A 13,136-nucleotide genomic window follows, 5' to 3' on the forward strand; every position below is an offset into this window, starting at 1 on the left:
AACACTTCTGTGCCAGATACAGTGTGGTTTTTGGGAATATGCTCCCAAAATTTTGTCACAGACGACTGAAAGAGTGAGACAAAGGGATCATCACACTCTTTGTGATCACAGGGCACTTGTCCTCAAAATAATCTGGAAACAAAACTTGCATGGGTACAGCAGAGAAAACACAGCCACATTTCTTTTTTTTTGTTATGTAGATAGCAGTAGTAGCAAGGTGGCTGGGACAGAGGGGAATGCCAGAGTGGAGAGCTCTGTAAAGGAACAGAGCAGATACTCTGGCCTAACACTTGCAAGTTTACCTTATCTCCTTCTCCAGCCTGAGCTGTTGCTGTCCAGATCCCTGTGGCTTCCTCCAGCCCATTGTGGCATATGAGGCAAAAAATGCCTCTGGAGGGAGGGATGGATACACCAGTGCTTATTTTGTGCAACAAATCAAGGAAAACAGTTGAAATTTTGATCATAAGACAATGAAAATTTGGTAACGTCCTTGACCAAACTATAGATTTTATACTTAAAAAAACTCTGTCAAATCAGTTTAAAGAAAAAAGTTGGGAATTTCTGGCTCCTGTCCTCTTGTTCAAGGACAACCCCAGTTGTCCTTGTGATAAATACAAATAAACTGCTACAGAAATAACATCAGGCTTAAAAATTCTCAGTCAAGTTCCTCGGTATGCTGCAGCAAGGTCGAATCCATGGGGGTAACATATTTTCATTACCTCTTTTGCTGGTGGCCTCTGTTGCTGCAAAGCACTCCAGCATTCTTCCCAACATCGAGCGCTGCCGTTTCAAAGGACACGGCTTGTTCAGGACCAAAATACACGGCAGTTGTTGCCCTTTCCATTTAGGCCTTAAGCCCTGAATCAACGGTAAGAATCCTGGACATGGGAAAATACAGTGCTGACAAATACGTAATTCAATTAAATGGGCTGGCATTGTTTAAGCAATAGCCTTTTCCTCTGATCCATCTCTTTCAGAGCTCTGTGTCTTAATATTATGGCCTACTTGAAACACTCGAGCTCATGAATGGATTAAAGAGGGTTTCATTTGTTTTATTTATTATTTTACTGCTTTGCTCGGCTTTTTGCAAACAGGGGAGGCACAGGCCTCATTTAGAATTCACTGTAACATGCACATTCTTCCCTCCTCTGTCGAGAGGAGAAGGGGGAAAGAAAACAACAACAAAAAGATCGCAACTGTTTGTAAAGTACCAAAACTCTTGGGTAATTCATCATCAACGTTGACTGATTAACAAAAGTGGCTTTAGAGCACAATCATCTCAAAACATGGATAGCATATACATTTACTGCCACAGTAATTTGACAGATTTAAAAAAGGGGAAAGTATTTTACCCAATTCTTTGTTCAAAGTTACATTGGATTATTGAATATTTGCCTTTTTAATTTCAGTCTTTGATTTTAAAGAGCAAATCCCTTTATTCTCCCAAATGTGATCTCAGTATTGTAGTATCTCACTGTGATAGCTGTCCATCCCTTGAAATGCATCGATGTTGCATTACATCAACAAGGACTCAAGCTTCCATTTATCTTCAAAAACTTCACAATCCACTGCAGTATATTCTCAGTTGCAATTTCTGCTTTCAAGTTTGGCCACCATGTGCATAGCATTAATTTCTCTGTTCACATGTAATTCATTCAGGGACTTACACCAGCTGAGAACCACATATGGAGGCCCAGATTTACAGAGCTTTTATTTTGTGCCATGGAAGCCTACAAGAAACAATTTCTATTTGAATATTGAGTGTTTACAGAGGTCTTGTTGTTCACTAGAGACAGGGGATTATGAAATCATATTCTGCAAGAATCCTATCCAAAAAAACCTGTCTGTAACATTTATTAACTCCTCTTTGTTTCAGTGCTCACAGGGTTCTTACAGGGTGATTGAAAATTGCTTCTCTTCTCTCAGAGTTTGTTGTTTGTTACTATTATTTATCGCTTTTTAAAAACAGTTGGTCGAGCTTCAGCTGACCTTTCTCGGCTTCGGCTGAGCTTTCTGTTGTGTCAGACATTGCAATTTAAAATGACCAAGACATGGCAGCAGAGACAGGTGAGGAGGGGGGGATGTAGGTCTCAAGCAGACCCACACAAGTGCTCTAAAGCTTAGCACAGTTTTGCAGTTAGAAAATTGTATGAGGGGTATTTACACCACACAACTCCCCAGCGCTGGTGTCTGTACCAGGCAGTGTTTAGTTTTGAGAATACACTCCTGTTCTATCACATTTGGGTGAGCTCCAAATGCAGATCTCTAACACCCTTCTGTGGTGCTCATTTAGGCTTGTTTTGAGACAATAATGACACATATTGAATGACTAATGTCCCACATAATTAATTCTGTAGCTCCTTATTTATCAAAATTTCAAGGGGAGTGGAGCATTTTGATGGAAAGCAAGAAATTAGCAGTTAAACCTAACATAGAGAAAAATCCTTGGAGAGATGCTTCAGGGTTCAGGCTACCTGAGAGAGCAGGAGGAGTCCCTGGGTACTCCTGGTTGTTTGGGAGGGGAGCTGAGGTGGAGGTTAAGCATCCCCAGCATTGCACAGGCCTCTCCCCCCTGTCCCCTGAATCATCCCTTCCTGATTGCTACCAGGGGGAGCAGAGCTGGGTGGACATGAGCCCTGGTCTGGAAAGCCCTGCCAGCCTCCCTGGCAAAGGACAGAAAGTGTAAATTGATTTTAATTAGGGATCACTCATGTGGCCTCTGAAGTATCAGTTTAAATCAAACATTAGCAACTGTCAATTTCTTCTTTCACCCAAGACCCAAATCCTGTAAACACAAGGACCGTAACAAATCCCTGAAGCAGGCTTTAGTGCACATATATGGAAAACATACTAAACTATAAATACTCTATACCATATGGCAGCGAGATTATCTAATTTCACTTCATAACTGGTGATAAAATGACCAATCAACTGACGTGCAGAATGAAATGCCCAGCCAAGGATTCAGATACCCTTAAGATGGCTCTGAGGTTTCATTGTATCCCACTGCATCCCTAAAAGTAAGCACATACCTGTTTCGCTGACATGAGGCTGGACAGGAATATGTGCAATGTTGGGTCTGCCTTCAGAGCCAGAGTCTGTCCTCATTTCTCTGCAGCTAAATTAAAGGTGGGGAAGCTGGACTGGGAAAACATCAGCAGTGCCAGAGGAGAAATTTTGAACTGTCCATTTGTTTCTTTATAGGAAAGAAGTGTTTGGGGCAGGTTACACTCATTCCTCCACTTTTGCTGAGCCCAGAGGCTCATCGTTAAGACTTACAAGCTTTACTGCAATACAAAAAAACAATATTTACAAACAACAGAACTTCATTGTGTACTTATTACTAACATACCTTAATCAATTTCTTTCCTCACTACTAAAAGCATTTAATCATTGCACATGCTCTAGCTCTACTGTTCTGCTCCCTACAACTGTACAGGGTTCCTACGTCAGCAGTGAGGTATCAGTTCTCAGAAATAAAGGGTCAACTCTTTTAAGACCAAATTCAAAGTGACTGATATATTCCTGAGTTAGCAGGAAAGGAATTTCATTGTTTGCTGAATTCATGGTGACAAAGAGAGGAACCACCAGGGAACTATTGAAGGTTGCCTCTAACAGAATTCACAAAGTGATCTGCAATGATGCCTGAACATACACGTTTGGAGAGAACGTAATGTATGTGTATAACCTTCTAGGCACTAGAAGTTAGATGAATCTTGGAGTAATGCAAGAGTTTTAAACCACACCAAGCTTTAAAAAGTAGACTAAATCTGAAATCAGTTTGTTTCAAAGTTAAACCACCAGTGTCATCAGCTCAGATTTTGTGGGGGCTTAGCCCCAGAAGCAGAAAGATCCATCAGTCCACAGATTCATTTCCCAGGAGATTGGTGGAAAATGGCTTTGTTGGCTCATTTAAAATTAGCTTGGGTACAGCAGTTATGAATATACTGTGCAGAAAATTGTGCACTGAATTATAAGCAAATAGGTTGCTATGATTTGATGCTATTTTAATAGCTGGTGATTAACCAAATGAATGCTATTTGGTCGGCCTGATTTGCCAAATGGTTCCTCTCTTCTACCATCCAGCCAGCTGTAAAGTAGTGCCCCATACAACCAGGCACTATTACCATATTAAGCTCTAATAAAATATTTTTTAGAGGAATAGTAGCATATTGTGGGGTATATACCTATCAATTTCAGCACTGATCTTCTTTAGCCAGCTGGGGGAAGAGCATTTTCTAGCAAGCTGTACTCAGGGTTTGCCTTTAATGTGAAGTTAAGGTTCTTGAGGTCTTCTTCAAAAACACGGAGATATTTCAACTGGATACATGGTTAATGTTCCTCATTCACCCCAAAAGCACCTGCTGAGACAAACCCACATTAATATGCCTCTAGTGTGGACAAACTTCTTCTGTGCCACAGTTCTCAAGAATGTGCCATCTGACAAACCCAAGAGCTTGCCCATACTCCCATAGCATCTTGGTTTTCTGTGCAGTGGTTTTCAGCTGGAGGACTGCTGAGTGTTTGGGGGTTTGTATTATTAAATTACCTGAAACTGAGCACCTACAAAGGACAATGCACTGCTAGTGTTTAGCTGGAAGTAAAATAGGAATTTCTGGATTCTTGTCCAGTCCAAAAGAGGTTTATTTGTGTCCACCATCAGTGTAGGCAGAGATCCTTTCCCAGACACCTCCATACTTTCTGCAGTGGTGGCCCTGAGAGGTTCATCCTTGCTCTCCAGTGGAGTTTGCTCCAAGGTGAATGATGTGAGAGCTTTCAGGTCTCAGAGCAGCTGGGGTAAATGAACTTAGCAAAGATGCTGCTGCCCAGCCCATCAATAAAACTTCTGCATTTCCACAACAGCAGCTACAGCAGAGCTCATCCTGCCTTGTATTAACAAACTGGGGAGATGCATTACTGAATCCACTTGATAATTTTATGGCTAAATCTTGTTTTATCTATATTACTTGGACTTCTGCCTTTTTGTTATTTTTTTAACATGGGTTATTTTTATGAGAGAACAGTAATTGGCACCTCAGTGCTGACAGAAGTATGTCTCAGGTGTACAGGGCCAATGCCTCGTTGTGTCCCCTCAGGGTGCATTAATTAGCACTGCTGCACTGGCTCCTATCGCTGCCCAGTTCTAGCTAATGCCAGAGGTTAAACTGTCCCCTGCCTGTGTCACCAATTTAGACTCAGAATAGCTCTTCATATGCACAATGCACATTAGTATTGCTCTAATCAGGGTGCTGCTACTGAACAAATGAATTTCTGAGTGATATTTCAAAGGTTTGTCTTTGCTCCAGCATTAGTTTTCTTTTACTTTACTATTTTTTAACTAGTCATTTACTCCTTACTACACGTCCACAAAAAAACCTCCCAAAAAACTAACATTTAATGCAAAAATTTCTACTTCCTTGAAAAATGAATTTTAAAAGAAAGGATGTTTAAAATAGTTTCTTAATCAGTAATTTTTATATTTGCTGTTAAATTTGTCCAAGTCCTTTAAAAATTACTCAGACCCTGTGTAAATAATGCCTTAGCATGTATATTGTTCTGTACAGACAGCTGGGCAACTTCCTGTGTACCTTAAAAAAAAGTCCAGGTTAAAATGCTTTGCTGAATTTCACAAAAGAGGAGAGTAACTTTTGTCCCTTTTCCATGAAAGATTAAATGGGGTCATGGAAGGTTTAACATTGATGTTATCAGAGGACAACCCAAGTTGTAGTTTCTTCCAATTTTTGAGACGGAATGGCAGAGGCAGTGGTCAATACCACCTTCTTCTGCTCCTGCAGCCAGACAGTGTTTCCTGCTCCCGCAGACAAGCCCCGTTCCTGCCTTATCAGAGAAATTTGCATTTCATTTCTCTGTTACACGAGATGCTGCATTGTGTGGCTGCACAGAGAGGGGCTTTGTCTCCTCACCAAAGGCAGGGAAATAACCAGCTATTGAAACTGGAAAGGAAAGGAGTAATGTGACGAAATGCCACGTTGCTGGAATGCTTCTGCTCAGGAGCGTGCTGGCACAGATGGAGCAGAGCCTTGTCACCAGTGACCTTGTTCGCTCTTCCGCACCAGTTGCATTTTTCCAAGTTCCTTATTCCTACTGCAGCTCCGGACCTTCCCTTCTCTGTGGTATTGCAACTTGCCAGCACTCATCTCTGAAAGGGATGCCTTGAGCAAATAATTTAAAAGGAAACAAAACGTATCACAGAGGGAAATGGTAGCATGTTGATGTGCCAAATCAAGGTATCTCTGTGTTGTGGCAGTGTGATTGTGTCACCTGCCCTGCAAAGACTGGCAATTTCACCTGTCTCATAATTGCAGACAGGTGCTCCAGTGCCACCAAACCACCATATTGAATCACCTGGTCCTCTCCAGCAATAAAATCTGTCATTCATAACAGGATTTTCTAAATGTTATCTTTTTAAGAAATTGGGATTAGTTAACTATTTCATAATTTTTGAATCATTAACTACAGTAAGCCCAAATCCAAATGACAAAACAGATCATGACATGCAAACCATTGGGAGTTTATTGACATCTCCCAAAACCTCAAACACAGCAGCTAAGGGAGCTGCTTGGACCTGCACTGGCAGAAGAGACACAGTGAATGAGCTGACCAAGGTGTATGTATTTTCTGCTCATTAGCCTGTACTGATGCTTACACTGCCTCAACATTATCTGTGCTGACATTTGCAGCCTCACCTGACTCACACCACAACACTTAGTGCTTGCACTGATAAATCCTTTTGGTCCATTTCTATTCTCCTGTACATCCTCTCCTTTCTATTCCATTGTGCTTGGTGTCTGGGATCCGTGTTTGGCACTGACAGCAAGCCTGGATGATATTTCTTCCCATTGGGTTGCAGCAGGGGAAGGGTGAGATGCCTTCACAGAGGGGTTTGTGACAAGTCCTCAGTTATGAGCACACCAGCAGAGGAAGGGGCTGCAGCCCGTGACCCCATCAGCTCTGGCACGCTCCAGTGCTACTGAGCCACCATTCATAATCACCTGTGCTCACCAGGGCACTTCCAGGGCTGCCCTACATCCCTGTGCTGTGCCTCACCTCTGGCAGGTAGCAATGAATACAAATAGCTCTGAATACACGGACTGAGCAGCCTTGCAGCAGGAGAGCATCTGCACGGGGAGCTCAGCACTCGGCCCCCTGCGCCCTGCCCAGCGAGGCAGGAGACACAACATGTCACACCAAGTCCCCAGTATGCCTCATTTTTGCTCCAAGAGCCTCTTTAAAAGTCAGATTAAAAAGCATCAAGACAGGAGAATTATTCTCTAACATCAAGCCCTTTCTTAACCAGGTAAACTACTTCAGCCTGCAGCATAATCAGAGGCCATGGGATCACACAAATTGTAATTAACTTGCTGAAGTAGGTCAGGACTGTGTGTATTGCAGTGCAGGGGTACTCTGGCTTTAATGATTTCAAATATTTTGAGAAGCAAACTGAAAACACTTAGTCAAATTAAGTGTTTTCTTTAAGCTGTCAGCATTGCGAGCACTGCCAAGATGAACAGGATAAATTGGATTAGATGCAGTCTATATGCTTCGAATCCTAATGGCAAGGGATCCAAAATGTAAAGTAGTGCACAAAGGCAAAGCAAATATTACATTATTGTCTGTAAAGCAGAGATCTCAGTTTACTGATTAACCAGATAGTTTGAAAATAGCATGACTCATCTCCAGAGGAGCTGAGGGTTGCTGCTGGCTCCCATGCAACCCAGCTTGTGACAGTGTGACAGTCTCTGCCTGCTAAATGATGGATCTTACAACAGGACCAACAGCACAATTTGGTTCTACCCAGGGTAAATCCTGTCACTGCAGTCTGGTCTGAAACAATTCAGGCTTAAACTCAAGCTTAAAAAATTACATGCAGGTAGTAATTTAGGTTAAATTTGAAGGTGAAATCTTGTTACACAAGGTGCCCTCAGGAATCTTGATCTATTGGTTATCAACAGGCAAGGATGCAGCATTCAGGTTACAAATTGGGAGAGCAGTAGGAAGTGTTAGAGGTGGATGAAGACCTTCCTAAAAAGAGAAATCAGCCACTGCACTCATCCCTTTGTCAGAGACAGTGTGGAGGTGTCTGCACAGGACGTGCCTGAGGGAGGAGCAGAGAGCACCAGCCCAGAAATCATCCTTAGGTGAACACACAAACTGATTTGAGAGCTGGAAACAGAAACTAATGCCTTCTGGGGGGTTCATTCCTGTGGGAGGGATAATCCCAGCGAAGGAAAGGGAGCACCCAGAGCTCAGAGCTGCTCAGAATACTTAACTGGATGGAAACCATCCTTTAATTGCTGGCCTGAATTTTCTCATGGTGGTTTCAATCTGTTTGGGGTTTTTGCCAATATTCCCTATTAGTGTAGATAATTTAGGTTTTATTTAGCCCCTATGTTTATTCCCTCAAGATACTCAGGGGTAACTTATCTCCATCTCAGCTTTGTTTTGCTGAGCTCAACCAGCCAAACTCCTGATCATCTCTGAGGATAGACCCTCCATTCTTCTGATGATGCTGTTATTTCATCTCTGTGCTTGGTTTGGTTTGATTTTGTCTTTCTGGATATTCTTGCATGCTTTTTTACAATGAGGGTGGTGAGACCCTGGCACAGGTTGCCCAGAGAAGCTGCCCCAGCTCTGGAAGTGTTCAAGGCCAGGTTAGATGGGGCTCTGGGCCACCTGGGCTAGTGGAAGGTGTCCCTGCTCATTGCAGGGGCGTTAGATGACCTTTAAACCCAAACTGTTCTGTGACTCTATGTCCACATGTCTGCCCAGTACTCTGCAACAGGTAGGACTTAATTAATACTAAGTGGAAATTCATGATTGATTGGAGATATGAGCACTAAGATCCTCAGAGTTAAGGCTAAAGGGTCTCCAGGTTGCCTTGCTTAATCCATTCCTCATCCAACAGCTCCTAAAATAAAGCAGAAAAAACCTGGCCAATATCTTGGAAGATGAGTCTATGGCAAAATCAGGAATAAATTCCAAATAAGCCATTTACTTCAGCCATATGAACACAAATATCAAACAAGAGTATCTAAAACATCAACAAATTATGATAAGTAGCTAAAACACAGAAGTTGTCATCACCATGTCTGGACAGAATTTTGACAAGTCCTCAGATAAATCTTCTCCATCTCCCTTTTCCACGGTATGTTGGTATTTTGAACAGAAATTCTCAAGTCAAAAGACATACATCAATTTTTAGTTCTAGCAAAAAAAAAAAAAAAACCCAACCAAACTAGACATACAAAGCAGATGCTTTTCACTAAAGCTTTTTTACATTAAAGTCTATTCTCTTATCACAAAGTTGGTTCAATTTTCTGAACAGCTCTAAACAGTAGCCGTAAAAATGGTTCCCAGTGGAGATAGACTACAGGTGCATGTTACATCTGTTCATCTGACAGTATACAAATCCTTTAAAAATCATAAAAATCTTTTGTTTAGTTAGAGAGGGCCACCAAGTATTAGAGAGGGATCAGCTTCAGAGTTCAGCTGTAAAAATGTACTGTAGTAAAATAATACCAGTTATGTAAGGAAAGGTGTTTGCATGTAGGATTCAATCCTATAAACTCAACAGGTCTCAGTGCTGTATCAAAGTGACTTTTTGTCATGTTCCAAATCAACTCCACCTCCAAAAAAATTAATAAAAATTGCTCTAAGAAAGAAAAGGGATCTCATGGGATAGATTTTAGAGGATCCAAAGGAGAAAGACCCAGCTTCCAGAAATGCTCACTGCAGCAGATCTCAAGGTAGATTTGTTATTCAACAGCAATTAGAAGGCAATCCAATTATAGAAGACCTGGCAATAGGAGGAGTATTCAGAAGGAAATACAACACTGGCAGTGATTAAAAAGTCCACTCTGCCTACAAGATGAGCAACTTCTTCTGGGAGAAAGAGCAAACCAGCAAGGAAAATGTTTTCTTTTCTCAAAAGATGAGACCACTGGAGGTAGGGGGGGGATTGGTGGAGAAGGAGAGAAGCAGAAGTTGAACTTGAAAAAAGATTGATATGTTGAAGTAGAGCTCTTGTCTATGCCAGTGACTTGAGCAGTGATCTAAGTTTGATAATAAATTTGGTATCTGTGCTACAGCTGAGTAGTTGCTGTGATAGAGAACTGAATGATCAAAGGTCTGTGCATGGAGGCATCTCCTAATACATCTCCAAAGACATCTCCAAAATGCCAACAAACAAGGTGCTCCTTTTTTTCCTCCCTTGTATAATGAATGCATTTTACAAGATGATTCTCTTTTAATGATCTTGCATTTCTCCAAGCATGCATGAGAAGAGGAGCAGGGAGAAACTGTGTCATGTTCCCCTGTGTGTTTTATCGTGAAGTAAAGCCAGGAAAGTTGCAGAGCAAAGAATTGCCCAGAAAAATATAATATTTAAATAGTGGGACCACTTAAGAACAACAATTGGGCCACCTGAGTTGAAAGAAGAACTTATTCTAGGTAATTCAGTGCAGCAGAAGGCTCTAGAGTGTAGCACCAGAAATGTAAATGGTTTGAAATCCCTCCCAAAACAGACTATTTAGTATTTATTTAGAACATTTGTGCCATAAGTGGTGGCCTTATGTCATTGCACAGTTGTGTGTGCAAGCCCAGCAAAACCAAGGTGAGAAAATGCAACCACCTGACTTCCAGACAGGAGCACTTCTGCAACACAAACTCATGAGTTAAAAGTCTCAGACTAAAAGAATTCTTATTATGTTTTTAAATTACTGTGAGACTACTCAATGCTGTGTTTGTAGTAATGATCAAGGAAGAAACAGGATTAACATTTAAAAAGGCAGCTTGTATTCTGATTTTCCGTTCTAAATGGGTGCCAAAAGTCATAACTGAAATTAAGACAATATTTCATTGAACTTACTTTAATAAATTTTTAAAAATAGTATTAAAGCAGTAACTTTAGGCTAAACTTTTATAGAAAGATCAGTTATTTAATAGGATGATGTGACCCAAAATACTGGTCTTTGAAGGGATAAAAATCAGCTTTTGACAACCATAGCTGCTTCTGCAGCTGCAGGGAGAACATTTTCTTCATGTCAATTTATATTTCATTTCCTTCAGCTCAATAGCTGATTCATTCAAGTTCAGACACTGATGAGGAGTTGAGACACAGGAATGTTTATTTTCTCTCTTGCAAATGATGAGAGCAGACCAGCACTAAAGCACGATCCACTACATCTAAATCCTCCAGGGACAAATGGTGGAAAAAACATCAGATTGATTAACTCAGGACATTTTTCCTTTCTTAATAATTTATCAAGTTTTGAAAAACAAGATATTTACCTTTATTTTCTGATACATCTAGGAAACTTCACACAGTTTGAGCTAGCAAATAAAATGCCTTCATAAAACATGTGTTTGTGATTTTCCTTGAATTACAATTTTCATCCAAAGCACTCTGTAATGAATCACAAATTAAAAACATCATCACTTTAACTGGAAAGACCAAGCAGCAAATCCTGAGATGACGCAGGGCAGACAGGGACATATAGAAGTCCTGATGACAATGGGAAAGGAACAGAGGCTCTCCATCTTTCACAGGCACCAGTGATTTAAATTGCAACCCTTTGCTCAATGCTCTTGGGTTTAACTGGGGTTTGAGTATTTTGGAGCAAAATATGAGATGATTTATTAAAGGGAATATTTTCTCTCCCGTATCTTTTCTACAGACCTGGAGAGCTTCTTAATATGTTTTAAGTTCTATTATTATGTGTAAATGCAGTTGCTTACCCACCTGTTTCTCACAAACGGGTACCAAATGTGCTGTCCTGCTGGTGAAAAATGAGACTGAACCTTTCCCAAGCAACACAACTCTGTGCTACAAATGCAGAACAAGTTTTAAAAGACACTATTTAAATCAAAACTGAGACACCTGAAAATTTAAGTAATTTTTGATTCAACTACTTCTCATAAGCAAGGAAGGAAAAAAAAAACAAACCAGAGAAGGAGAATTCAAACATTGCCAGTAAGATGAAAAGTCCATCCTACCAGTTTGCACATGGAGAAATATCTCCAAATTGGAAAATGAAGGCATCATGACTCATGTCCTTTGTGTCACCTCTCGCATTCGTCAGCTCCGTGCGACACCTTCAGCTTCCTCTGCACGGAGCTCAGGGCGGTCGTGGCTGATCCCCCTGCGCTCACCCAGCCCTGCCTGCACTCACCCATCCCTACCTGCACACACCCCATCCCTGCCTGCATTCACCCATCCCTGCCTGCACTCATCCATCCCTGCCTGCAGACACCATCCCTGCCTGCACTCACCCATCCCTGCCTGTACACACCATCCCTGCATGCACACACCATCCCTGCATGCACATCCTGCTGCAGCTCTGGAGCTCTCTGCCCATCCATGGAATAGGGAAGGGAAGGGAAGGGAAGGGAAGGGAAGGGAAGGGAAGGGAAGGGAAGGGAAGGGAAGGGAAGGGAAGGGAAGGGAAGGGAAGGGAAGGGAAGGGAAGGGAAGGGAAGGGAAGGGAAGGGAAGGGAAGGGAAGGGAAGGGAAGGGAAGGGAAGGTTTATTTCAAGGTATAAGTGAAAATTAAACAGGGCTTGTTGCTATCTTTACAGTCTAGCAACAAGCTCCCTCCTCCCCAGAAGAGCAGTGTGGGACCTGAGTTACAAACCACTCATCTCGACTGGAGACACCATATTTAGAGCCATTTATACTCACAGCTTTATTTGATTACCATGGTCAATCGATCAGTACCTGTTTGTATCTCTGTGGAGTACAAAAGCCTGTCAGGAAGTAGACAGCACACTCATTTCACATCATTAAACACACTCACCTGTGGTTTCTAGTCATGCTCAATTTTATTTCCAGTCATGTTGAATTTCATTACCCGATCTTTTTTTTTCTTATCAGCCAAGATGAAGATACTGTATTGTCAAGTGAGAGTCAATTTTCCAGAGAGAATTCCAGTTTTTCATTACATTTTCAGAATTCATGGATAGCTAAAAAACTAAATAGTTCAGCAAAAGACTGCAACATTTGAGCAAAGTATTTTGTGGGACTTAAAACTTAGGTGTTGAATGCTTATGTTGTTGTTTACAACAGTCCATCTGGTCAGTCCATGGTCATCATGGAACACCATGGCTGTGCACTCCCA

This window comes from Agelaius phoeniceus, chromosome 8 (assembly GCF_051311805.1).
Source record: "Agelaius phoeniceus isolate bAgePho1 chromosome 8, bAgePho1.hap1, whole genome shotgun sequence".
Taxonomy (NCBI): domain Eukaryota; kingdom Metazoa; phylum Chordata; class Aves; order Passeriformes; family Icteridae; genus Agelaius; species Agelaius phoeniceus.